Source organism: Rhipicephalus microplus, chromosome 7 (genome assembly GCF_043290135.1).
Source record: "Rhipicephalus microplus isolate Deutch F79 chromosome 7, USDA_Rmic, whole genome shotgun sequence".
NCBI classification, from domain to species: domain Eukaryota; kingdom Metazoa; phylum Arthropoda; class Arachnida; order Ixodida; family Ixodidae; genus Rhipicephalus; species Rhipicephalus microplus.
In genome coordinates, this window is record NC_134706.1 from 125149536 (window position 1) to 125176604 (window position 27069).

The window sequence follows — 27069 nt, forward strand, 5'->3', positions numbered from 1 at the left end:
TTATATCATAGAAAATCTTCTTTCTAAAGATATTCATTCTCTTTCAGAATAACATCATGTATTTTGTCCACAACAGCATGATTTTCGACCTAAACAGTCGACATCCACCACAGATTTTTCAATAACCAAGACAATAAATACCGTTCTTCACAATAACCAACTAGTGTTAGTCATCTTTCTTGATTTAAAAAAGGCTTCCGACACCACTAATCATGAACTATTGCTCAATAAGGTAAGTGCGTATGGCTTTTGTAACAACAAATTTTATTTTTTTGCAGCTATATTCATAATTGACAACAAATTGTTAAAACAAATATTGTAACCTCATCCTCACAACGTCTTACAGCAGGAATACCGCAGGCTTGAGTACCTCAGTTGCAGTTTTTCACAATTTATATAAGCTAATTGGCCAAAATTTTAGGTTTCGCTGATATACAAATGTACGCAGACGACATTGTTTCGATAATTACGCGTACCAGCATCAGGAACCTACAGGAAAAGACCAAATCGAGGTTGCTAATATTTACGAATGGTTTGTTGCCAATTATTTGACATTAATATTACAAAAAACAGATACCGTTTTCTACTCAGGTTCAAAAATATTTGTGATGACTGTATTTCACTGCATATGAATCAACGTCCACTCGAACGCAATGAGTCGTATACTTATCTTGGTGCTATTCTTTATCACCATCTTAAGTGGCAGAATCACGTCTAAGCTCTTTGTTCGAAGGTGTCATTTACTTGTTTCACACTGTATCAGGCTTGAGATGATTTTCGAACTAACATGCTCCACATCTTGTACGTTTCATGTTTTCAGTCTCACCTTACATACGGCATTGATTCATAGGTATAGATATGTGTACTTGCCTAGAACCTATTAGACGTGTGTAAAAACGAGCCATTTGAGATAATTTTCCTCGCGCCGAAATTAAGCTAGCATACTGAATTTTATATGCGAAGCATTTCTTAGCGAACTTCGGCGACATTGAGCATATCTATCTATCTATCTATCTATCTATCTATCTATCTATCTATCTATCTATCTATCTATCTATCTATCTATCTATCTATCTATCTATCTATCTATCTATCTATCTATCTATCTATCTATCTATCTATCTATCGATAGATAGATAGATAGATATCTATCTATCTATCTATCTATCTATCTATCTATATATCTGGCCACCGACAACTTTTAGCTCTCCTGGCCGTTTCGATGATGGTATCATTACAAAACTTGGTATGACATAACATGACTGTATGGAGAACATACATGACTAGTCATAACATGAAAATCATGAAATTTATGTCATGAATGTCATGATTTATATTTCATGCTCCTGCAGCTCTTGGGGTGGTTCGAGCGTATCTTTTCGTGACGGAGGGACGCCGGACGCGCTGAAATGCGCATGCGTCAAAGCAACGCACCGCGGCGTGTGTCTGCGAGTATATGGCAGGACCGGCGCCTGGCGTGGCAACGCGGGCGAGCACCCACACCGCGTCACGTCACAATTTATTGGCGTTTTGACTGTGGCTTGTAGTCAAGTTCTCACATGACACGCATCTCATGATTATCATGCTTGCACCAATCACATACCTTGGTCATTCATTGTTGTCACGTAATACCATATTTGGCATATGTGCAGCTAGCGAAACTGCCGCGAGCGCATCATCAGTGTTGATTAATTGATTTGTGGGGTTTAACGTCCCAAAACTACCATATCACTATGAGAGACGCCGTAGTGCAGGGCTCCAGAAATTTCGACCACCTAGGGTTCTTGAGGGTGCACCCGAATCTGAGCACAGCGCATCATCTGTGTGACAAGTAGTCATGTTGTTACATGACACGCAGGTTGTGATTATCATGTTTGGATGTGTCATTTACCTATGTCTTCCGTTCGCGTCACGTCATACCGAGTTTGGTACATGTCAACCTATAGGGAAACGGCCGCCAGCGCATCCTGAGTGTTGCATGTAGTCATGTTTTTACATGACACGCATCTGATGTTTATCATCTATGCACCAGTATCATACCTTTGTCAGTCATTCACGTCCCGTAATACCAAATTTGTGTAAGTGAAGCTAGCGAATCGGCCGCGAGCGCATCATGAGCGTGGCATGTAGTCATGTTGTTACATGAACCGCATGTCATGATTTTCATGTTAGGGTTTGTCGCTTGTGTTCACCATGCAATCATACCATGCCATGCCAGTTTTGGAACATGTCATGTGAACGAAACCACCGGTTAGCTGCAGGACCATAAAATAGAAATCATGACATTCATGGCGTGCATGTCATGACATGTACGCCATGAAGGTCATGATTTTCATGTTATGACTAGTCAACTCTGTTTCTTATACAGTCATGTTATGCCATACCAAGTTTGGTATCGATACCATTATCGAAACGGCCAGGAGAGCTAAACGTCGTAGGTGGTTAGATAGATAGATAGATAGATAGATAGATAGATAGATAGATAGATAGATAGATAGATAGATAGATAGATAGATAGATAGATAGATAGATAGATAGATAGATAGATAGATAGATAGATACGCTCAGTCACCGAATTTCGCTAAGAAACGCTTCGCATTTAGAAAGTGAAGGTACCTTATCGACACAGCTTTTTGCCAGGCTACTGCGCAGCCCTCCAAGTACCATGGTTGACTTTAATAAGGAGGCTACGGATATTGAGTGGGCCCTTCATCAATGCTGCAGCCAATAAGGCCGCATGTCCAACAATGTCCCCAATAATGGTATCGCCATGACGTCTGAGAGTCAGAGCTCCTTGCAAGACTTGATTAGGGAGATAGTTCGCGAAAAACTGCAGAAGTTCCGGACTCGAGTTGCTGAAACTTTCATTGCGTCGGTCATTGAAGCCATTCGTGACGAACTTCGGCAAGCGCTGTCTACGGCTGGTCCTGATGCTGAGCAGCATCCTATGAGTTACGCTACCGCTCTCCGAAGACCACCACCCGCTACGCCGATGCCGTACCGCCAGGCACCAATGGCCCTTTGGTCCCCGCCGCAAGAGCAGACACTAAAGCAACCACCCAGGCTACAGCCATAAAACCAGCCGTCAACAGCCACGCCATGGGCATCGACACCAGGCAAGATGATCAGACGTCCACCGACCAGAAGAACAGATGCATGGCGCACAGTCGACAGGCTTTCACTATGCTTTCACTGCGGAGGTGCAGGCCATACTGCCCGTCACTGCTGGCATCGAGGTGACTCATTCAGTCCTCGTCCACCTCGGTTTGATGGTTGACGTGCCAACGACAAATGCACTCCACGCCACGACGACACCTCTTTTGATGTAGCCCGTTCTTACATTGAGGATGGCCGTACCAGTGCAGAGGAGGCAATGTCAACTCACACGCCTGGTCTGGAACATCAATCCCGCTCTTCGTCTCCCACACGTTCGACTTTGTCGCACCGACACACTTACGAGGATCTTAATACAAGAAAGTCACCTAGCCCACGCCAGGGAAACTGAGGGCAGCGACCTCAGGGGGCAAGGTCACAGGCCATGAAGATGACGAGAAAATTCCACTGCATGACGTTGTACAGCCGATAAGCCGTGAAAGCGAGGAAATTGTGACTGCCGACCTTACTATTCTTCTTAACGGCCAGAAAGTGACAGCTGTAGCCGAAACCGGTGCTGACGTGTCTATTATCAGTGAGGACCTCGCCGAGAGCCCCAGAAAAGTGAAGACGTCGTGGACGAGCCCTCATATAAGATCGCAGGGGCCTGGTAGAAGTACAGAAGAATTGACATCAGAGGTTCTTCTCTCACTGCGTCGTTTGTCATTATCACCGCATGCTGCAGAGATGTAATCCTTGGCATGATTTTTTACGAGAATATAGCGCCGTAATCAACACCCGGAGAGTTTGATTACTCTCTGCAACAGTTTGGGCTTACCAGTTTTTTTCAGAGGTGCGAACAAACCAACTGCGTTTTGTTGAATATGTCAATATCCTCTCTCTTAGCCATGCACGCTTGTTTCTGTGGCCGCTGCTGTCCAGTTTGGTGCCGAAGGAGTTGCAGACTAAATGAGCTCGCTTCTCTTCACCCATGGTATTTCCGTCGCACGAGGTATTGTTACAGTTTCTGCTGGATGCACGGACTTGCTGTCGACCAACTTTAGCGCTGAGCGCTGGAAATTTCCAAAAGGCACGGTTGTCGCTTACTTAGACGATGCCATAGATGCTGAAGGCTGCTTTGTAATAGTCGACGAGGAGCTAAAAATCGATTCAGAACCTGTTCTGGACGTTAGCATTACTTTGTCAAAAACGAGCGATGCAGACTGCTTGGCTTATTGGCCGGATTCCAAGACTGCTTTTCGAGAACATCGAGAGTGGGCCACACGCCTTTAACCAAGCATCGGATAATTGCCAAGGAAACGGGGAGACCTATTCACCAGGACCCTTATCGAGTGGCTCCAAAAGAGCGCGAAGACATACAACACTGGGTAGACAGAATGCTTGAAGACGCCATCATTCAGCCTTTACAGAGCTCTTGGGCATCGCCTGTGGTCCTCGTTAAATAAAGGACGGAAATCTTCACTTCTGTGTGAATTACCGAAAGTTAAATCTGGTGACGAAGAAAGACGTATATCCACTACCTCGTATAGACGATTCTCTCGACAGACTTCGACATGCTCGATACTTCTCTTCAATGGACTTGCGCAGTGGATATTGGCACATCGAGGTGGACCATATAGAACACGAGAAGACTGATTTTGTGACACCAGATGGGTTATATGAATTTAATGTCTTGCCATTCGGTTTTCGTTCAGCGCCTGCTACCTTTCAAAGACTCATGGACACCGTGCTTTCCGGGTTGAAGTGGAAAACCTGCTCAGTGTACCTGGACGATGTCATAGTGTTTTTCACAAATTTAACGAGCACCTTGAAAGGTTTGAAGTGGTCTTCCGAGCCATACGGTCCGCGAATTTGACGTTGAACCTTGAGAAGTGCCACTTTTGCTACGAAGAGCTACTATTTCTTGGTGACGTCGTCACTCATGCGGGTGTTTGTCCTGATCCTGAAAAAGTTGCATCCGTTGCACAGTTCCCTGTGCCAACCGATAACAAGGCTGTCAGATGCTTTCTCAGCCTCTGTGCATATTATAGACAATTTATCGCGGACTTTGCACGCATTGCATCACCGTTAACTCGCCTCTCCAGAGAAGACAACATCTTTGAGTGGAGGAATGAAGAATAAGCTGTTTTTAACGATCTTCGCCAGCGACTACAAACACCTCCAGTGCTTGCCCACTTTGACGAGAGAGCCCCTATGATGCTTCACACCGATGCTAGCAATGTAGGTCTCGGAGCTGTGCTTGTGCAGCAGCAAGTTGACACAGAAAGGGTAATGGCCTATGCCAGCAAAACGCTAACATGTGCTGAGGCTAATTAGTCCACGACTGAGAAGGAATGTCTCGCCATGGTATGGGTAGTTACAAAATTTTGCCGGTATATATATGGCCGCTCCTTTAAAGTAATTAGGGACCACCACTCACTATGTTGGTTACCAAGTCTTGAAGACCCTACAGGGCGATTAGCGCGTTGGAGTCTCTGGCTGCAAGAGTTTGATATAATAGTCGCAAAGAAGTCAGGCAAGCGACGAATTGTGTTAGATGCGATGTTACCGCATGAAGGTGACGACATCAAACCGGACGCCGACACGTTAACGAAATGGGCGGAAGAAGCTAGGCAACTTGCAAGTTTGCGGATCCGCCAGCAGCAAGAGTACGATGAAGACAACAACAATGGTCACTGCAGAACAGTCGCCTAATGAAGTGGCGAGAAAGTATGGTTTTAAACCCCCGTACGGAAACGAGAACTTTCCAAAAAGCTCCTAAGAAGATATTTTGGACCATACCGAGTGCTGATACAACTGAGTGATGTCACTATGGAAGTCATTCCAGGCAGTTTGCGTAGCACGAGGCATCGCAAACACAATTATGAACTCGTTTGCGTAGTGCGCATGAAGCCTTACGTCAGCGAGTGATAGCATGAAACTAAAAAAAACTACATTACTGACTTCGCATGTGGTCGATGCTCTTTGAGAGGGAGGCAAACGATGCGTGTCTGCATGTGAACGAAAACGATGATGGAGGATTTAGCAGACACCAGGTAGTGGCCATCTGGCTTTACTCGAGAAAGAAAACAATCTTGCGGCTCAGCTGTTGAGAACACGCTGCTTTCGCTGTCTCAAGGCGTACCTAAGTTTTGTTCGCGTTGTATCGCGAATATACATACATACATATATATATATATATATATATATATATATATATATATATATATATATATATATATATATATATATATATATATATATATATATATATAGTTATGAGATATATAACAGAACGTAATGCCAAGGAATGTACAGGGTAAGTTATTAGAATCAACGGAATGTAAATAAGAAAGAAAAGTGGGTGAAAACATAACCAGCCGTGAGCAGGTTATATTTGGTTCCTGCTCACGGCTGGTTTTGTTTTCACCCACTTTTCTTTCTTATTTACCTTTCATTGGTTTTAATAACTTCCCCTGTACATTCCTTGGCATTACTGTCTGTTATATCTTATAATTATTGTGACAAAACACAGAAAAACGAGCCGTTTGGTATACACTTATTTCCCCTAAATATATATATATATATATATATATATATATATATATATATATATATATGTATATATATATATATTTATATGACTCATTGTTCTTTTATATATATTCCATGTCTGTTACTTATTTGTGCGCTTTTTCTTCTCTTCCCATGTTACTCTTTTTGTATTTAAATATCTCTGGCGAGCACAATTGACAATTACATGTTTGTATAAGCCCCAACACTAGTCTTTCATCAAGAGTATATATGGGCTTTGCGAGCGATCTGTATTCATATTTCATGCTAATAAACTTCAACTTTAAAAGCTTCAACAAATGTGCTACATGTCTGCTACCTACCCACAGTACTGACACTGCTTTTTCACCATAGGTTTGAAATTTTTGACTAGAACAGAGCGTAGCAATGTGTCCGCCTCGAGTCGAAGCAAAATGTGCTCGTCGACTTTCTTCAACACAATTGCAGGGGGGAAGGTGGTGCCGATGATTTTCTCGTTAGAAATTAAAAATTCTTTCATACCAGTAGTTAGAGTAATCCTCCCCTCTCGCCTTGTTTGTCTTCATCGGCACTGAATAAAGTAACCCGGAGATTAGCGCTCGCGCTGCTACATCTGCAGCATTTTCTTTGCAATACCTGATGGCTCGGTGTCCGTATATGGTGTTTCTGCTATATACAGGATGTCCCAGCCGTCTTTAGCCAGAGTTTAAAAATATGCCGACAGACGCAATTACAACGCGACCAAATGCATTTTGCTGACCGTCGCCTTGCGTTAGACTGTTTTTGTGTTTTAAAGTAATCTTTAGTTACATTTGTTTATTTACTAATTTTTTAAGGAACAAAAATGAATATTACAATGAGAAAGTTTTAGATCGGTTTGCAAAACATTCGATTTGACAGTGTCGAACTATGTATCTGTTAATTATTAGTGCTTTTCTGATAACTACAAATACCCGCGAAACATGAAAAAATCACAGCATATCCATGAAGTAAAGTGTGATGAGTGGGGCGAAGCGTGCATACGTCCATCCGTGCTATTATTTGTTCATGCGTACATCTGTCCGTCTGTTTGGTCCGTGTGTCCTTCCATGCACCAAGTCGTGCGTTCATTAGTTTGTCCATCCATACGTCCATTCGTCCGTCCGTCCAAGTCTGTCAGTCCTTTTTTCCATCTGTCTATCTGTCTGTCTGTTCATCCGTCCGTCCGTTCGTCTGTCTGTCTGTCTGTCAGTCTGTCCATCCGTACCTCCATCCGTCGATCCATCCATGTGTCCGTCTATCCGTGCATGTGTCCATGCGTACGATCGCGTTCTGGAATGCAGACGGCACGTTGTTAAGACCAACGAGAAGCGAGCCAAGGAAGGTGAGCGCTAGCGTCTTCAACACGCTCGCCGCTCTGCTTCGTTCATGCCCCACCAACGATCCGACTCGTACGGCGACTATCCAGGAGACTGAGGAAGGCACTCCTTTCTTAAGCATCCACGCACGACCCAAGCAGCAGCCAATAGAACAGTAGTGGTACAGTGCCATCTGAAATATCGTCACTGAACTGCAGCTTGTATGTACTTCTATGAAACAGCACCATATTTTATACTGTTAGAGAGATACTTACCTTTTCTTCTTCTCGTCTCTTCTTCTAGCGGTTACGCCGCATGCACGGCAAGGTTAGACTGAGAAGAGCTTCGCCCCTAAAAAAATACTACGTGACAAATCCACTGGCGCACCTACGTGTGCCATGATTCTGGTGCTTCCCGAACGTTTCACGTACGAACGATACGCTTCCCTCGCACCGATTCACGACAGCGATAAGTAGTCACAGTGGTTATTACTTTTGTCACCGATATGAAAGCGTGTTCATCGCTAAGCTACCACCATCGTTGAAGTCTTGTCGAGGCAGCACTATAAGGTAAACGCCATTGTCGTTGGTACGCGGAACGTTAGTGAGCACTAGAATCATCGTGCGCACTTGCGCGCGAGCATGTTTGTCACGTGGTGATTTTTTGCATTTCGCGGACATTTGTAGTTGGCAGAAAAACACTAATACCTAACATATATAAAGTTCGAAACTGTCTAGTTGGACGATTGCAAACCGATGTACAACTTACTAATACAATTTTTCTCGAACTTTTTTTTCAAAAGGTAGGTAAATAAATCATTCTATTTAAACATTATTTTATAACCGAAACAAAAACTCTAACTACCTTCATGCAATGCTAGGCAGCAAGCGTTTGGTAGCGTTGTAATTCTGTGTGTCAGCACATTTTTAAAATCTTGATGGGGATAGCTGGGGCACCCTGTATATGAAAATTAAAAAAAAATCATCCAGAGAAAGACTCTGGCGCACGCAGTCTAATCTCCAACCTTTCAGTCTTGAGTGCGTGGCGTTTAGGACTTAGCCACGAATAAGCACCTCTGTCCACGTTGAAACGGCTAGCTATTTATGTCTACCCCTTAGCACTGGCGGCACCTACATCAAAGAAAATAGGATCTTTTCAGCATTATTGTTGTGATGGCGCGATGAGCGCGCTCAGCGTGAATATTATATATATATATATATATATATATATATATATATATATATATATATATATATATATATATATATATATATAATATATATTATTATTAGATATTAGTATTATATGTTATATATATATATATATATATATATATATATATATATATAAATATATATATATATATATATATATATATATATATATAGTTATGAGATATAACAGGCAGTAATGCGAAGGAATGTACAGGGGAAGTTATTAGAACCAATGGAATGTAAATAAGAAAGAAAAGTGGGTGAAAACATAACCAGCCGTGAGCAGGTTATGTTTGGTTCCTGCTGACAGCTGGTTATGTTTTTACCCACTTGGTTGTTTAAAAACTATATTGGTTGTTTAAATAGAGGATCTCTTTCTATCACGGGAATCTAGAAAGAGGGTTAAACTTTTTCGAACAAAACAACGAAGATTACTATCTTTCTGGCCCTTGGTGGGAGCCCTAAAACCAGAGGGTCTGGTTCATTTGAACTCTTTGAACGCTGAATAATCAGCCCCTAGATGCGCCGATTCACGCTCATCTCCCACGCGAGCTTCGCACCGCAGAAGGGAAGGGGCCTCATCTACGCACTTATCTCTTGGTGTGGGAGAGTCATGCGCCTATCGGTTTTATCGGAACGATTGCACTTAGTTGCTGGGTGCACTAAGATCACTTTGCTCACTGCACACTCATCGTTTGCAACAAAATCGCACCCTTCAAACGCAGCGAACTTACAACTGGAACAATTGTAAGTTTGCACTCAAATACGTAACTGCTACTAAGTTCTTTGCGTCGTTTTTGTTTAAACAGCGCGTTAAGCCTCGAACTGCAAACGTAGTGAGTTCGCTCTTTTCTTGTGTGGGTTGTTTTCATTCGTCATTTGTGTGTCAGCAACACGTTTCACGTTTTGATGTACTTGGCGTTGTCAGCGTTACATTCCAAGTTGTTCCAATCACATTCATCGCTTCAGCCTTGAGACGAAACGGTGACTTTGTTTTCCTTTCAAAACACGTGATCTCTGCTTGCAAGATTTTGAATGGCGCGAATTTCGAAGCTTTCGGCAATCTAACAGAAATGACGCTACTTTGTTTGGGCTTCCATGTGACATGTTATGTGTGCTTTATTCCGCTGCCGTCGCCTTCATGGCGTGCTAGACGGTGACCCGAGATATTTCCATAGATACGCTGTTCTTACTATGTTGACTGTGCAGGAGAACTTTTTGTATGAGTCGCTATCGCTAAGGACTATAAAAATGAAGATGTGTGGTCTAAAAGAAAGTAACCGGTAGACCTCAACTGCACGGTGTTCACCTGAAAATACTATCTTGCATCTTTTGAACTAAAATTGACGACAAGTTTTTGTTTCTTCCAAGAAAATAATTTCCTTCAAATACTTTCTCCATTTTTCAATAAAACTCTGTTTGCTGCCAAAAATGAAGATGGGTGCATGAAACAGTTAAAGTGTCACTAGAAACACGTTCTACCATAGAAGGGCACCTATGTCGAAGACTTCCGACGAGTCATTTGTGTGCTACGACCACAGGACGTAAACTATAGCGAAGCGTTACAAAGAGCGAAGAAGGCCAAGTGAGACAAAGGGAGAGAGGACGATGATTTTATTAGGTAAAGCAGCTCAGATACCGATGCCCCCCCTAAATGGCAGCCGGAAACCTTTCAATGCCAGCTTCAGCCAGCAGCCAGGCTCGCGGTTGAATTTTGGAGTAAAAGATCAGTTTTGTGTGAAAACCTCGAACATAAACGAAATATATAGGCATCGATGAGTCTGAAAAGAAGCGAGAAGCGAGGTGGAAACTAGCGTATGCTATGTATTTGTTATTAGTCATATTTTGCGTGATCTCCTTGGAAAAGGGTACATTCCTAATATACTACGTTATGTCACACTTTTGCCATGGGCATAATGAGCGGTTGCGAGCTGATGTGCGGCTTCTTCATCGTTATGCACCGAGAAAACCACAGCATAGCGAACGTACCAGTGAATAAGAGGTGATTGTGGAATATATCCCAACGACTACGCAGAAGAAGCCGCTTGATCTTCCTCTGATGGTGCACAATCCAGAGCCATACCATTCTTAAGAAATGACGCAGCTACAAAGCTTTGATTTCTGCCAAGTGACCTGACACTGGCACGGTGAAACTGAATATAATTCACAAACACTCACCTTATTAACTTGCACCCCGATCCTACCTTAGCAGTCTGTTAGAATAGCTCTAGCTGAGTAAACTTTTTGCTCCGCCTGTGGATTGGCCTGGCCCACGCCAATGCATACACCTTTATTTTGAGAATACTCAGCCCCCAAAAGTGCAAGAACTGCCGCTGCGAAGAAACAATCAACTGTCTTTTGTGTGACTACATCCATCTCAATGCTCCAAGACAGTAGCTTACCAATGCACTAGAGAGGCTGGATGATCAGTGATCATTCTTTGTCGCAGTAAAAGATTCTGGGACACTGGCTGAGTTCATTCTCAACCCAGATGGCTTTGAAATTGTTATGTTTTTTGTGGGACGAGGCGAGACACTTCCGGCTGTACCGCGTTTTCTTTTCCTTTTTTTTTCACCGTTTGTTGCTCCATTTTCAATCGTATTTAAATCTCTTTATCCTCTTCCTCAGCCCTGTGTAGCCAGCTGGTAGCAGCTGGCTAACCTCCCTGTCCCTTGTTTCATCCTCCATCCTCCTCTTTCATATTCATCCCTCCACCTCCTGAGGAGAAAATGAGACTGTGATTTTCACCTCTAAAGTGATAGTGTACATGGCCCTTACGGGGTGCGATACGTTAAATACATTTTGATGGTGCCGGTATTTCATATTAACGGTCATCGGTTATGGGCATTTCTTTGATGAATCATAAAGTGCACCACGAAGACATTGCCATCAAATGAGAAAAAAAGAAAGAGAAGAAACGTAGTGGGCAAGCCATGATCTCGTTTCACTTGAACCTGAAGAAAAGCAGCTTACGAAAGAGCAAGAACTTCAATTAGCCATAGCGGGAACGGGCAAAAAAAAAAGCTTTTTTTTCCTTGCTCTATAACGCTGTGTCACAAATGCTAGCGGCCTTGTACGCGTGCTATAAATGATCGCCTACGAATAGTTTTCCTGCCAGTTACTACGTTGTAACTTGAAGTGGTGTGCGGAATCACTAAGACAATTCACGAACAGTAAGTTATACACGAGTAATCTCATTCCTTTAACTTGTAGTGCGAGTAACAGAGATCAGCTTATTATTTCGGCCTAATAAACACACACCAGGAGGAAACCAAAGCATATTAAGGCTTGTGATTGGGCTGTGATAAAGAGGTAAAATATTTTTGTAGCTGTGGCACCCTGAAATGTACCAAGATCTTAATGACAGAACCTCAAGTGATGAGCTTTTACTGCTTACCCAGAGAGAGGGGTACTAATACAGTGAAACATCGGTCATATGAAGCTCGCGGGGTTTCCAAAAACATTCGTGCAATTTCAAATTCAAATCCCCCCGAAATATAAAAAATTAGCATGTTACAAAAGAATGCCGGCTCAGATATTCAATTATTGCTTTGCAGGGCCGTCACTAAGTCATGGACAGCTCTGAATGATTGCCAGCACAATTTTTAGTTGTCAACGATGATACCTGCGCTCGTGAATAAACGGTCCGTGAGCGCGTGTCCAAATATAGTGTAGGTGGTGTTAAAAGTTTCCAGGCTGCCATCCCTTCTATTTTATATAGAAGCGTGGCCTGGGAAGTTTCAATCAGAACTGAGCCTGTTCTGATCCGTGACAGCTAGCCGTGCGATAGAAATTTTAATATGCCTTTTCGCATAACATCGTACTATTGCAGCAAAAGTGCTTATTTAGAGGACTTTGATGCGATAGATGAGTGTCCACACGATTGCGCGCGTGAACATTGTGATTGTAGACTTTGCGAGGCTTAGCGCCTTCGCGAAGGCCATTTTCGCCTGCTTTCGGTTCACGTTCGCCTTTGATAAGAAGCACGTGTAAACTCAGCAGAACGGCAGCATCACACCTCGATGCGTTTAAAATAAGTGCACGACGCCAAGAACACGCGTAATTCAAACGTGAAGGCACACAAACGCACATTAAGGTCTCCAAGAAACGCACGCACGTCACAGGAGGCTAGTACGTCTCAATGAAGGTTTGCTGGAATCCCGGTAATGTATTTTTCTCACACCATGATTTGGACGAATAGGTGTCGAGGCACGCATTTTCGTTTCCGCGTCCATGCGTGCTTGGCACGCCTTACACGGCAGTGCGGGTTGCACCTTCTTGTACCTGCCTGGTAGCGTGTCTTCGTATCAAACACCGTGGGACGGGAGGAATGAGTTTTAAAGAAGCTTGCTTCATTGCACTGAAGGCCAGCGGGCCTTGGCTGGGGCCAAAGAAAAGTTCATATCACTGCGAAATTCATACGAGCTCTGATCATATCACCGATCTTTCACTGTAGTCGTATTTAATGGCACATATTCCCGAGCTCGAATTCAAACGTCTGTTTTGAACGAAAGATATCACCATAGATGGGTATCATGGCAGACTTTGTGCCATAGAGTTGATATACACACTCTAGAGCGAACGCTGGACCGGTAAAGCTGTAACCCGGCAAGCAGCGACATGTTGGTAGCTGCCATTGTTGTAAATACAATTTACAGAAGCGCTAAGTATAACGCCTACGAACACGCAGAACCTTCTAATATAAACCATAAAAAAGCCGGCTAATTTATTATAAATGGGAAGAAATTGTATGAAGTTTATATGAACTACATTCAGAAAATTTACGAGTTACCTTTATGAAACACACTGGGCGCGAAAAAACGCGTTTGTATGTTTTTTTTAACTAAATGGCGCCACCGTACTTGTGCAGTATTGATGTCTCGAAGCTCTAGCCCTGCGACTGTGGGCGCACACCCGCTTTCTCAATGAAATACACAGAGGATGTCAAAGCAAAGAATTGATACGTGTATCTAAAGATTTTCTATATCTTTGGGGGATATAGGGTCTTTTTGCAGGGTCAAGGGTTTTTGTTAAAAATTAGAATCGCTACCTTTTGAGTGCCTTGGTTACAGGCGCTACTGAATAAGAACAATTTTTAAACTTGAAACACTATACAAAAATACAATTTTGCCTATTTCGGCTTTCGTTTCAAAGGTATTTGGTGTGCAGCTGCGCTGATTGAATTTCATAGAAGTTCTGCAACTCAGGAATATTTTATGCTGAATACTTGGGGATTTGAAACAATATTGTCATAACTGTTTAACACGCGCGATCATATCATCATCATGAGTGTCATAAGTGATGGCTTCTCCGAGAAACAAAGGCATTTTGTCGTTCACATACACAAGTACCAAGTTCCCTCTCCCTGACTGTCTTTAGATGCAGCTCCACACAACACCTAGAAAAAATACTTTCAGAGGCTCTTAATATGGCTCTGTGTACGCAAGATCCAGAAGAATTGGATCACAGAGTGCGTCCTATGCTGCTTGACAATGAAACCAGTTTGCTGCTTTACAGCTAAATTGGCTATGATACAACAACACGGCCCGATTCTGGCACTGTAGTTGTCCGCCGCCGCCACCGGTGTCGTTAACCGAATTGTCCAAAATTGAAAAAAAACTAACTAAATAAAAACTCCTGGGACAGAATAAAAATTGAACCCGGGTCCTCGGCGTGGCAGCCCAATACTAATCATGGAGCTGCGCCGGTGATTGATCTTCCTTACCAACTTCCTTGCAGAGACTTCTTTTTTGTCTTTAATAAATTCTGTGCAGGCTTCATGTAAGGTAGGAAATCACAATGACATGTGTAAAAATATGTTTTAGATTTGATTTATATGAGGGGTTTAACGTCCCAAAACCACCATTTGATTATAAGAGACGCCATAGTGGAGGGCTCTGGAAGTTTCAACCCTCTGGAGTTTTTTAACGTGCACTCAAGTCTCAGCACACGGGCCTACAGCATTTTCGCTGTAAAAGTTTGATGATTTATGGCGTAGTGAGTGCAATGCATGTGGGCTTGTGTTAGTTGCTAAAAAAAAACCTAGGAAAGCCGCTTTTCCAGCTTTTGCAGTGACTGTGCTGCGCGTTCAAAGCAGGCCTGGTGGTTTTTCAAGTAACTGACAGCGACACGTGAAGCAGGCCTTGATGGAACATGAGCGAGTATGTTTTTTAAGACGATAGTCTTTCTTGGAAAACTTTTGGTCTGTTGGTCTGTTCATTAGTGTGTCTGTCCACCCTTAAAGGTACTGGGGGCATACAGCTGCACAAGCAATTAAACCAAACGGCCGACTCTATCCGCAGCGCCCACCAATGTTGCTCAAGATTCAGCGTTGCTACTTGTGCGATCGTGAATTAAAAAGCAATTGTCGCGCATATCTGAGGCACTATAACAACATATATATATTCTGTATGTGCGTCTTTTACTAGAAAAGGCATACATAAGTCATTCTAAGAATCGTAGCGTTTATCACGTGGCGCTGACCGTGCAACCCTTGCACGTGGAGAGAAGTGTTTCCAACTCGCTGGTGGAACCTTGGTGGCACCTACCCGTTGCTTTGCGTTCTACACCCTATCACGCCCGTCTCAGAGCCGCGAATTCCTTTTTCCAAGATAACTGCCAGGTAGAACTCATGTCTCACGTGTGACGTGACTTGGTGTGCTTGTTCACCTCCGATTCACGTTCGAGACACTCTAACGCAGTGCCTCCAGAATTCCATTCACTGATTTTCTTGCACAGAACATCAAAGAAGCGTTTTGTTCACTCGCTGCAGACGCAAGACTGTCATTTTTTGACGACATTTCCTGTGTAGAATGCAGATAAGGGGCTAAGTTTTTATACTTACTTCGTCCGAAAGAACCCAGGAATTAAATCAGTTAATCCTTAACTGTTGCTGTATTATCAATTAGAACAAGCAAGTGACGCCGCTATAGATATATCATTGATGAGCCTCAGTGTCATTATGTATTCAGATTATATATTTGACGCAACCATGCAAGCTGTGTGTTTAGAACAAGTGGATAACAATTTTGAGCACTTGGTACTCTACTATGAGAACGATTAAGTCCCGTTGGCCTCCCGCTGTGTGTTTAGAAACTTTACACTGAAACCAAGACGCATAGGCGCAGGGATATATGACATTCCGATTGCATACAGGTACATACATCGGTAAAAAGACCTACTATAATCTCAATCACATGCAAGAAAGATGCCTTCACGAAATGTGAAGTAACGCTGCAGGCAACGACTATTCAGAGTTCATGGGAATATGACAAGTAAAGACACCGAGTTGTATATCGAAATATCATTACTATATAAAGGGCGGAGCTCCCATAAGCGTAACTCCACTTTTAAAAGAAGTATGCCCATACCTCTGCCATTTCTCAGTTAAAGAAAAAAGAAGAATTGAGAGGGAAAGTATAGAGAGAGAAGGAAACAAGAGGAAGTGATACTTGGAAACACACACCAACATTTACTATGCACACACAGTCACACCTGCATTGTCTTTAAGACCAGTTTCTTTACGCAGTTGTCTAAAGCAGACAAGAACCCATGATGTTGAGAAAGGGCTCTCAAGGACTGGCTACAAAAAACACAGAACCTGCAGTTCGCACTGAGCTGATGAACATTGGTGCTGGGCAACTTTATTCATTCTTAGTAGGTAACTATGGTTGTGCCTTCAAAACACAGGAACAAGGCAGAGGCAGACTTAGCGCAAGGTGACAACCATAGTTACTTAGCGAGCCATTCTGTTGAGGAGAGTGCACATCGTAGTTATAAGAGACCTACAAGAAAGGGAGGGATTGTCTACTTTCATCCCAAAGGTCACGTTCAGACGGTGATGGACACTGCGGGGTAATTCTACACGGCTTTTCATCAATGCGCCATGGCGGCCCTGTGGGCCACGCCACATCAGCCGCCGCTTTGAAAGCTTGTACATGTTCCCGGCTTTCTGACTGTGATACACTGTGTGGTGGTTGTGGTGGTGGCAGTGGTGGTAGCTGTCACGTAAGGGAATGCTGATGGTATATCGGAGCAGGAAATGGCGCTGCCCATCCAGGTAGGGCAGAAGTTGCCCGAGCCGGTCGTTGTCGACGCGAGCATCGTTATTTCCCACAATATCAGCCACATACTAGTGCGTTGAGGAATTTCAGACCTTCTCTTTCAAGACACGGCATTTTTTCTGTAACGAACTTACTTTTGATGACGATTCCTGCAATACATCGCTGTTGGCACAATGTAAGGTAGTCATACGGCAATAATCCGCATTTGATGGTTGTGTCCAGCAAGGGCAAAATACCCTGATCCTGCACAACCCTTTTTCTTCATCCGTCAACGTTTACTTTAATCAAGTTGTTGTGTCCTGGTATCGTGGGTAGAAAAATTTTGGGTCTTGTCGTCGAAGCAGGCTCACCTCTAGGAGCTGCGCCCATCAATTTTCCAAGGACTGGCGGTAGAAGGGTGAGGCGAAGCGATGTCGGTCAGTTGAGCAGGACATGCGTCCAGAGGGTGACGGGGTGTGGTTCGGTTGCGCGGTTCTGGATGGCGAAGCGTCGTCTAGTTCCGCGTAGATGGGCATCCGAGCACCAGCAGGTGGTCGTCGGGTGTTCACATAACTCGACCATGGCTGCCAATCCTAGGAAGTGCGGCAATGACGTGAAATATGGCTGACTCGTCCACAGTTGAAGCAGATCGGCCTGCATCGGAAGTTAGTCATTCTGCCGAGTTCCGGTAACGTGGGTGGCTGTTCGGTCCACGGGACATGTTATGTTTACTAGGCAGTCAGTGGTCAGGTCGGTTAACGGGGCACAGCGTCTGAAGTCTGGCATTGGCCATTTCCTGGCGCACGACACTCTTGATCAAAGAAATGGTGGCGCCAGAGTCGTTGGGGACCGGAAATTGGCCATACAGGAGAGATGCTGCCTCGATTTCCTGGCGCACGATGCGCACGATATTGTCGGAAGCAGCATGGGCTAGTGGCAAACGGGCGTCCTCGCAGGTAGATGCTGCAGCCGTGTTGGGAAGACGCGATAAGTGTGGAGTGATACGGCGACTTTTTTTGTCTTCGAAGCGTCGGTATTCATTAATAACATCATCTACGGTCGATGAGTTTCGAAACAAGAGAAGATTGAAGGCGTCATCGGCGACTCCTTTGAGTATGTGTGCGACCTTTTTAAATTCCGGCATCTTGTCATCAACCTTACCGCAGAGGGCGAGCAAATGTTGTATGTATGTAATGTACGACTTGGTGCAGGACTGGAGTCGGCACGCTAGTTCTTTCTGCGCAGCACGAAGACGCCCAATACGCTTGCCAAAGATATCAATGAGTTTCTGTTTACAGATGTCCCAACCCGTGATATCTTCGTCGTGGTTGAAAAACCAAACGTTAGCTGTGCCATCAAGGTAGAAAATAATATTGGCCAACATGAGCGTCGGATCCCAGTTGTACAGAGCATTTAACCATTCGTAGAGCTGAAGTCATTCCTCTACGTCAATACTGCCACTGCCCGAAAAGGTTCCTAGGCCACGCGGTTGGGTCAGGACGACAGTGCAGTTAGTAGCGGCTGGATGCGGTGCTGTTCGTTGCTGCGTAGTTGAGTGAAGCACGTTTGGGGTAGTCTCCAAAAAATGTTCGTTCTCGTCTTGATCAGGCATCGCACAGGCAGCCAAGGAATGTCCGCTGCGTAAAATAATCGCGGATGTTGACTGTGGGAAGACCCGCACTCTCTACTAAAATGTTACGGGGAGAAGGAATTTGAAAAATACCTTAACTTTAGAGAGAGAATAAAATTAGAAAAAGGCAGGGAGGTTAACCAGAAAATGGAGCATCTGGTTTGCTACCCTTCACTAGTGGAAGGGAGAATGGGGAAGAAAGATTGGAAAGAAAGTGAAGAGGGAAATAGACACGCGCGAAAAAAAAGGGAGGGGGAGGTGGGGTGCTACAGTCTATACAATAAGCCGCTGCCACGCAAAAAGTTCAGTTAGGCCTTCACTAATTTTCTGTGAGTACACAAATCATGTCGTCTTTCCAGACTGATTGTTCAAACAAAGGTCTATCGTCAAGGCGAGCTAACGCAGCAGCTAGTTGCCGTCTTTGCACGCTGTAACGAGGGCAGTGACAAAGAACGTGCTCTATAGTTTCATCGCTGCCGCAAGGACCGCAAGCAGCACTGTCTTCCATGCCGATTCGGAAGGCGAAAGCTTTGGCGAAGGCGATACCAATCCATAGGCGGCAAAGCACCGTTGTCTCGAGTCGAGAGAGTCCAGACGGAGGCCGGAGTCGACGAGACGTGTCCAGTCTACGAAGTCGCGTGTGCCGTAAGCACTCGGTGTTCCACAGAGATTTTAATTCTGCATTAGCAATTTTTCGGATGGTCATTGCAGCATCAGTCCTTGAAAATAGTATAGATTTTTTTTCACCATCTTCGTGTGCTGATCGGGCAGCTGCATTGGCATGTTCGTTGCCCAATATGCCACAATGACTTGGAAGCCACTGAAACGTGATTCTGTGTCCGTCGAAGAGGTGGTGAAGCAGCTCTCTTATTTCCAGCACTAGTTGTTCATGAGGTCCCCGGCGTAAGGCGAATATCAAACACTGTAGTGCTGCCTTAGAGTCCTTGAACACGCTCCATTTCTTGGCTTCTTGGTGTTTAATGACTTGAATTGCGCTACGTAGAGCAGCAAGTTTCGCAGCTGTCGATGATGTCTGGTGAGATAAACGAAACTTCACCGTTGTCGCTGTTGCAGGAAAGATCATCGACCCTGCAGACCCATCCACTCTAGTTGAAGCGTCAGTATATATATGAGTATGCTCACTGTATTTCTCATATAACAAGAGAAGAGAAAGCTGCTTTAGCGCTGGAGACGAGAGCCGGGCTTTTAACCCTATGCCTGGAACCGTGAGTTCAACATGTGCATAGGTAATACTCCATGGGGGAGTTGAAATCCTCGACGGAGTTGTATATCCCGTAGGAATGCGTGTGCGATATGACAAGACTGTCTGGAAAAATGAGGCACGAGGTCGGGCTTCTGGCAGTGAAGCTAGATGATGGGCAGGGGCACGAGTAAGATGCCTCACGTGTGCTCTGAGCACTTCCATCATGATATGCGTCTTTAGCGGGTAGTCATTAGCGATCTCGATTGTCTCAGCTGTTGATGAACATCGTGGTAGCCTCAGACAAACTCGCATAGCCATAGCCTGGATGCTTTCGAGAGTCCGAATGTTGGTTCTACAGGTATGGGTCAACACAGGCAAACTGTAGCTCAAATAGCCAAGAAAAAAACGTCTTGTACAACTGCATCATTGCATGTACTGAAGTCCCCCAGGTTTTTTCTCCAAGATACTTGAATAAGTTAGCAATTTCTGTCAGCCTCTTCTTCAAGTGGGCCACATATGTGGGCCCCAGCAGAGGTCTCTATCAATGAATACGCCTAGAAATCTGTGCGTCCTGACATATGGTATGACTTGGCCATCGATTGATATAGCGTATGGTCTCATTGGCTTTCGACTAAAAGCAATCAATGCGCATTTCGCTGGCGAGATTTTCAGACCCTGGTCTTTGAGGTACACTGATACCAACGTCACAGCTTTCTGAAGTCTTGCGCGTACCTGAGGTCTTGTCACGCCAGATGTCCAGACGCAGATGTCGTCAGCGTACATGGATAACTTGACCACACTTGGTAGTCGTTCTACAAGACCAATGAGAACGAGGTTGAAGAAGGTTGGACTCAAGACGCCACCTTGCGGGACTCCACGATGCGTTGGGTGTCGGGAGGTTGGACCATCTGCAGTGTTCACAAATAAGGTCCGCCCTTGTAAATAACTGCGTGTCCAACAATATAGTTGCCCGCCTAGGCCCACTGACTCAACGGCATCAAGGATGGCGTCATGTAGAATGTTGTCGTATGCTCCTTTTACGTTAAAGAACATGGCTGCAGATATTCGTTTACCTGCTTTTTGTTGCTGGACATGTGTGACGAGATCTATAACATTGTCGATCGAACATCGGTGACGGCGAAAACCAGTCATGGCGTTCGGATATATCTCATAATATTCCAGGTACCATTAAAACCTGCCCAAGAGGATTCTCTCCATTACCTTTCCTACGCAACTTCAGATGATGATGATGATGAAAAACATTTATTATAAAAAAGAGAGGTATGGGGCGAAAGCATGACCCTGCTACATGGTCGGCGTTCTTAGTCCGGGACACCGCATGACGAGGCCCCTACTCGCGCCCGTCTCACCAGAGCCCGTTGAGACTCTAGTGATGAGCAGTTGAGGAGGGCAGTCTCCCATGCCTCTCGGGAAGGGGTAGGGGAAGGGGGTAGGTGGGGATTTTTCGGACATGCCCATACCATGTGAAAGATATCACACGTCTCCCCACAGTGTGGGTACCGCCCATCTGTGTTCGCATCGAAATGCTTTAGGATTGCAGGACAGAGTAGAGTACCTGTCTGCAGGCGCCTTAGAGTTCGCTCTTCCGCCTTACTCAGCCCCTTTGCAGGAGCCGGGTAAAGGCGGTGAGTGTCACGATAATAGGTCACAAATTCTTTGAACCGCAGCAGCGGTGTATTGGCCTCCGAGTCATAAGAGCCAAGGTGAGGAGCCCGGTGGGTAAGCGCTCGGGCGGCCGCGTCAGCGGCCTCATTACCTCGTAAGCTCTGATGGCCAGGAGCCCATACGATGCGTTTCGGGGCTGGATCAGCGAGAGCCCGTTTTAGAATTTGGCAGTGCGATCGGTCGGTAAGAGGCAATGTCCAGGGGAGATTTTCCAGACTTAAGAATCGGTACCAAGCGGCTAATCTTCCAATCTTGCGGAACGACGCCAGCTTGCCAGGAATCGTTGAAGATGTTAAAGAGTGTTTCTCGTGCCCGTTTACCAAGGTTGCACAGCATCCTGTATGAGATGTCATCCGGGCCAGTTGACGACGACTTATTACATAAGACGAGCACCGCATCGAGCTCCTGTGATGTAAACGGTAGATCCATGCGTGGGTCCCGTGAGTGAGGGATATGATTCACTGTATATAGGCTTGTGTACACTGTCTGGCCCACGGTCATAGCGCAGAAATCTTCTGCTACCTCAATTTCATGCCGGCGATGAAAAAGTGCAAGGGCTTTGAAGGGAAAACGCTGCTCTGGAACAGAACGTAGGCCTCGCACAATTCTTCATATCTGACACAGTGGTTTATGAGGATCTAGCGACGCACAAAATTTCCTTCATCGTTGGGTGTCTAATTTGTCAAGGCGCGGTTGCATCTTCTTTTGGATGCGCCGGGCTGTCCGTAGATCGTCTGTGGAATTGGTGCGTCGGAATCGTCTTTCGGCACGACGGCGGATCGCACAAAGTCGCTCCAGCTCCAGGTCACATTCAGAGTACCTCGAAGAGCATATTATTGTGCGCATAGCCGCATGTGCAGTTGCCTTAATAGGTTGCTGAAGACCATTGGACAGGCCTTCTTCACAAGCATCCTCAAGTTGAGTTTTGAACACACTCCAATCTATTTTTTGTGTTGTGGTAGAGGAGTACGTGTTCGAAATACCTTTATTCTTCAGGTAAGTGGGGATGTGGTCGCTTCCATGTGTTTCATTGTCAAAAAACCACTTTACCCGTGTAGCAAATCGACGTGAAACAAAGGACAAATCAAGCCAGCTGCTATATGTAGTGCCTCGTAAAAACGTAGAACTAGCGTCATTCAGAAGGACGAGACCATGGCTGGAAACCATTGATGCTAGACGTCGTCCCGTTGAATTAAGCCTTGAGCTTCCCCAGATGGGATGATGCGCATTGAAATCCCCGCTGATAACCCACGGACCCGGATGTGCCCTTAATATGCCGTCTAGTTTGTTGGCGTCGAAATGACTTGATGGGGTTATATACACGCCTAGAAGTGCGAATGTCACCTTTCCTTTTTTAACAGACAAGCACACATACTGATTGCCGTCGTGAGGTTGCACTGGCTGGACGACGTAAGTAAGCTCCCTGCGAATAAATACAACAACCTTGCTACTTTCGATGTCACTTGAAGAGAAAAATGACTCGTAGCCGGATAATCTGATTGGGTGCGATAATTTCGGTTCACATATAATCATGATAGGAAATCGGTACAGATGAACAAACTGGTGAAAATCAGATATGCGAGATCTCAGACCTCTTGCGTTCCACTGAAAAATCGACGCTTCTCTGACCTCCTGACGGAACGACTTGTGATTGTCGGCCATGGCTTTACTGGAGGCTTGCAAGTACCGGACTCAACGCGTCCAGCACCTGTAGGCCGCTCCTAGCAGTTGGCGTATCGATGCTTGTGAGAAGACTTCTGATGACACTCACAATGGATCGCAGCATAGGAATAATTTGACGATCTGCTGTTGGAGCCTCGTCATCAGCAGCATTGGCTTTCACTGGGAGCAGACAGCGAAAAGGCTGCTCGGAAGGCCGTGCGTTCGCAAACACCGGCCAGTCTTCAGGGGAGAGAGGCTTCGCCGATGGATGTATTCTTGTATTCTCGGGCTTTCTACTGGATGTTTATGGTGGTGTAGACCGAAGTGGTGCATGAATATCACCATGACTGGAGCGCTTCCGTCGGTGGTGACGTCAACGCCGGATATTCTGTGAAGCTTCTCTATGGGTGGAGTTATCCCTGACCATTTCTTTCAGGATACCCATTTCTTTTTTGAGTCTTGTGCATTCCTTAGACGTGGCTTCATGCGTACCTCGACAATTGCCGCACCTATAAGTTGTTGCACAACAGGTGTCTACCGTATGCGCCTCCGCGCACCGGGGGCATACGGTAGAGTTCGCACAGACGCCCTTGACATGGCCGATCTTGAAACACTTGTGGCACTGAAGCGGCTTTGGGACAAAATGCCGTATCTTAACTTTAGGTAAACAGGCAGGCATACAATATAAAGCCCAGTCTGCACGAGCTGGCCCTAAACATCGTCCTCTTTCCTATAATGTTCATTTGTGGCACCCTGTTGCAATATATATATATATATATATATATATATATATATATATATATATATATATATATATATATATATATATATATATATATATATATATATATATTGTGCAGAACAGATTACCATGAAATACGTTTTGGGGCTTCGCCCCGCCACGGTGGTCCAGTGGGTAAAGTACTTGGTTGCGGACCCACAGGTCGCGGGATCGAATGCCGGCTGCGGCGACTGCATTTCCGATGGAGGCAGAAATGTTGTAAGCCCATGTGCTCAGATTTGGGTGGACGTTAAAGAAGCCCAGGTGGTCTAAATTTCCGGAGCCCTCCACTATGGCGTCTCTCATATTTATATGGCGGTTTTGGGACGTTAAACTCCACAAATCATTAAAATGTCCATTTAGGAGCTTCAATGTAACTGCGAACAGCATAAAAGACATTCCTTTGGCAGTGTCCCTTGCCTTAAACACCGAAGCTTAGATAATTTCTGCAGTCCAGTTTCGGCCTATTTTTCAAAGCGGTGTCACAAGTAGCTTTCTTCTGATGTATGTGTATCTGCGACATGACAAAAAGTAATGTTCAATAATTTTTATACTACCGCAGAATTGTCAGAGAATCGATATCGACAAACCAGCCTTGTTTAAAAAATCGCGGCATAATAAGGGAGTGAATGTTGATGAGCGGGACTAGGTATCCATTCAACCGTCCATCCGTGCGTGCACCCGGACGGACGGATAGTCAGATGAATGGACGAACGGCTGGACAGAAGTAGGGATGTACGGACACACGGACGTGTTAATGGACAGACGAACGAATACATATACGGACGGATGCATGGACGGATTGAAGCACGGACGGATGGTGGACGGACAGACAAATGGACACGCGGATGGTTGTATGGACTGACGAACTCACAGATGGAGGGACGGACGCACAGAAGCAGGGGCACTTCAGGCATAAGTTCGTAGCGAGTAGAACGCTTCTTTGAAGAATTATTAACGCGAGTAGACTGACTGTTGGCCAACTACAAAAATATTATCATTCGCGTCACGCAGAAAAAAAAAACTTATTTTCCTTTCTTCCTGATAGGTTGAGTAGTGGGTACCCAGCAAGTGTACTTGTAGCAATTATCGAAAGAGTGATTTTAAAAGGCTCTAAAAGGCCGCTTTTTCAGCTTTCGTTGTGACTGTGCTGCGCGTTCTGCACAGGCCTGGCGTTTTTCATGTCATGACCAGTGAGTCATATTTGGCAAACCATCTTACCCTTGCATAATATTTTGGTATACTTCAAGTTAAATGGGTGGTCCCAAGAGCGCGCAGGTGTAGCTAGATAGATAGATAGATAGATAGATAGATAGATAGATAGATAGATAGATAGATAGATTTTACAATTCATAACTAGACGCTTAGTAGCTGGTACTGCTTGATTTCGCCAATAGGCGTATAGGAATAAATTTTAAACTCCACAACATACATAATTGTGCCCATTTTTTCAGGAAATTATTCTGCGACGAATTGAGCCGAGAATGAAGAACATTGTATTTTATCTTATTTTGAAATCAATAGTTGTGCAAATGTTGGAATGCACTCAAGCAAGTGCAAGCAAGATAAACAAAGAAACACCAAGACGGAATTGGTACATTGTTGTACCAGTCTCGCATCACAGTGGTGAGTCACCACATAATATTAACGATGGCTGATGTGTTACTGTAGAAGGGTATTACGTGTTCAATGCTCTGAACATTCTGCAAAAGTTTTCTAATCATTATTAGGTTATTGAACCACAGTTACATTGTCGGTAATTGCATCTTCCAAAAAAACAAGTACAAATAAAAGTAATGCTAACTGTACATTGATATAATGCTTTTGGTGTTCAATCGCTACAGCACCATTTATAGAAACGCACTCACGTTGACACTTAGCGATATATTTCCATGCCAACGAAGAACTTCTGTGATTAATGAATAAACTAACCATTGTGTTCATAGCTCCTTGTAGTAGCTGTCGCACTTGATGAAAGAGCCGAATAAGAAAAACGGCGTGACAGCCAGGAAAGCCGTCACTGAATGGACGCCGAACTTGTGCTAACGTCATCTACTCGCGGTACTAAACGCCACTGCCCAACCGGATAGAAACGCCACGTGCATTCCGCCTATGCTGTTGGCAGGCCATGATTCTTCAGGGTGCGAGCGCAGACGAGTGTAAGTGTAGAACGCGGAGTTACAATCATGCGACGCAGAAGCAGAATTTTAAGAGCTTGCTCCTTATGCCCGAGTCTTGTCCATTCATCCCGCCATCGTAGCCACGCTAGTTCTCGCCACTTCCGCTACAGGCGCAGCTGTCTTCTCGGTTGTAAACATTTTAATCCTCCTTGGTTGTAAAGCCCCTTGGTTTTTGAAACTAAGAACACGTTCCTCCGCGTGGGTGTTTTCTCATGGATTCTCCTCACCCACTTTCGGCACGCACTACGCCAAGTGCAATTTTCCCATGAAGCTCCAACGGACGCAGCACCAAATTCAATTGAAGCGCGTGATTTTGGATCACTTGCGTGCCGTGGAAGCGTAGAAAATTTGAGAAAGGGTGATCGCAAGATGGTGAACACTGAAATAAATTTTTTTAAGAACATTAGCCTCTTGTCTGCCGCTAGGGGGCTGAGCCACTCGGACGCCTCTCGAATGGGCTCAGCCTGTTTTTCATTTTCGCGGCTGAATAAGGACAATCACGGGATTCAAGACCATCAGAGCTGTCGCCAGACGATCACCCGATTCGTCCGATGCTAGGCTATACCAGGTGGGCCAACTTTTTTTTTTTTGAGCCGTGACACTTCTTTGAAGTTCCCACAACGGCGTCGCCCTAGCTACGCCATCGCAGTGCCGACGCAGTGTCATCGACGCGCTGGCAACTAGGCGA

General features: G+C 44.8%; 1 long non-coding RNA gene across 3 annotated transcripts in view; it reads left to right on the forward strand.

Annotated features, from left to right (window-relative positions):
- The first annotated feature begins 12308 nt into the window (after positions 1-12308).
- The window catches only part of LOC142767070 (uncharacterized), a 57240-nt gene continuing 42479 nt past the window's right edge, over positions 12309-27069 (forward strand). Inside the window, exons 1-2 of one of the 3 annotated variants that reach the window (XR_012884737.1) lie at positions 12309-12369; positions 25656-25827. This is a non-coding gene — a long non-coding RNA (uncharacterized LOC142767070). Of the gene's footprint in view, positions 12509-15341; positions 15358-25655; positions 25828-27069 lie in introns of those variants that run through there. The other 2 variants (XR_012884738.1, XR_012884739.1) reach the window with 2 other exon arrangements.